The sequence below is a fragment of the Octodon degus genome, unplaced genomic scaffold, assembly GCF_000260255.1.
Source record: "Octodon degus isolate 3935 unplaced genomic scaffold, OctDeg1.0 scaffold00141, whole genome shotgun sequence".
Lineage (NCBI taxonomy): Eukaryota > Metazoa > Chordata > Mammalia > Rodentia > Octodontidae > Octodon > Octodon degus.
The window spans coordinates 6,108,154-6,109,566 of NW_004524717.1; positions in this window are offsets into that span (position 1 = coordinate 6,108,154).

Consider the following 1,413-nt stretch of genomic DNA (forward strand, 5'->3'; position numbering starts at 1 on the left):
TTTAAGAGTAACTCAGAAATTGAAAAGAGGGGCTAGCAAGATAGCTCAGCAGAACAAAGCACCTACTTAGGCAAGCTCAGGCAAGCACAGAGACCACAGTTTGGTACCCAGCACCACATGCTACACCAGCCTCGTCCCCAGGACAGGCTGAGTTGGCCAGATTCTGGAAATAGGGGCACATGCCTATAATCCCATTGCTGAGGAGGCTGAAAGCAAGAGAATCACTACAACTCCAAGCTGTGTAGTGAGACCCTGCAACAACAAGATGCATTTTTTTTTTAAAAAAGAAAGAAATTGGAAAGATATTCCTTGATCCTGGATAGAAAGAACCAACATTGTGAAAATGACTGTACTCCCAAAATTGTTATTTAATGCAATTATGATCAAAATGCCATTATCATGCCTCATAGATCTAAATAAAGCATTCCTAAAATGCATTCTTGAACCAGAAAAGAATAGCAAAGGCAATTCTGGCCAACAAAGGCAAGGAATAAAGCATCACAATCCCTGACTCAAAAATATACTACAAAGCCACTGTGATAAAATCAGCATGGTATTGGTAAAACACAAACCTGAGGATCAATGGAACAGATTAGAAGATGGAGATACAACTACAAGCACACTCAGCCACCTTATCTTTCACAAATGGGTCAAATATATTCACTGGAAGAAAGCCTCTTTAACAAATGGGGCTGGAAAAACTGGATTTCTATATGCCAAAAATTAAAACTAGATGCATATCTATCACCACACACTAAACTAAAGTCAAAATGGATTAAAGATCTATACATTAAAACAGAAATGCTACATCTGCTGGAAGAAAAAGGTAGATTGCTTGAAGGCATTTGGGTAGGCAGACAGTTCATGAATGCAAACCAAACTGCATGGGAAATACTTCAAAAAATCAACAACTGGAATCCCATCTTATTGAAAAGCTTTTGCACATCAAAAGAAATCACCAAGAAAATGAAAAGAAAATCCACAAAATGGGAAAACATGTTAACTAACTGTTATAGTTTATATTTAGTTGTCCCCGCCCCCCAAAGCCTCATGCAGCAATGGGGTGGGGACTGCTAAAGTTTGTGATTAATTCATGATCCACTGGGATTATGTGTGATCCAAGGCTGGGATTATGGCTCTTAGTACTGCTGGGATTATGGGTGTGTGTACTTCCCCTAGCCTGGGGCAGAGAGCCTGAATGTAATATAAGAGACAGAGAGACAGACTTTCTGTAGTCATTGCTGCTTGTTGTTGTTGCTGCTGTTTGGCTGCCATGAAGTGCCGCTCTCTGCCCTGTGCCCCTCTGCCTTGGAGCCAGCTGAATATGGACTGAAACCTCGAGTAACTGTGAGCTAAATAAACCTTTTTTTAAAATTTTATTTATATCTTTGTGTGTGTGTGTGTGTGTGTGTG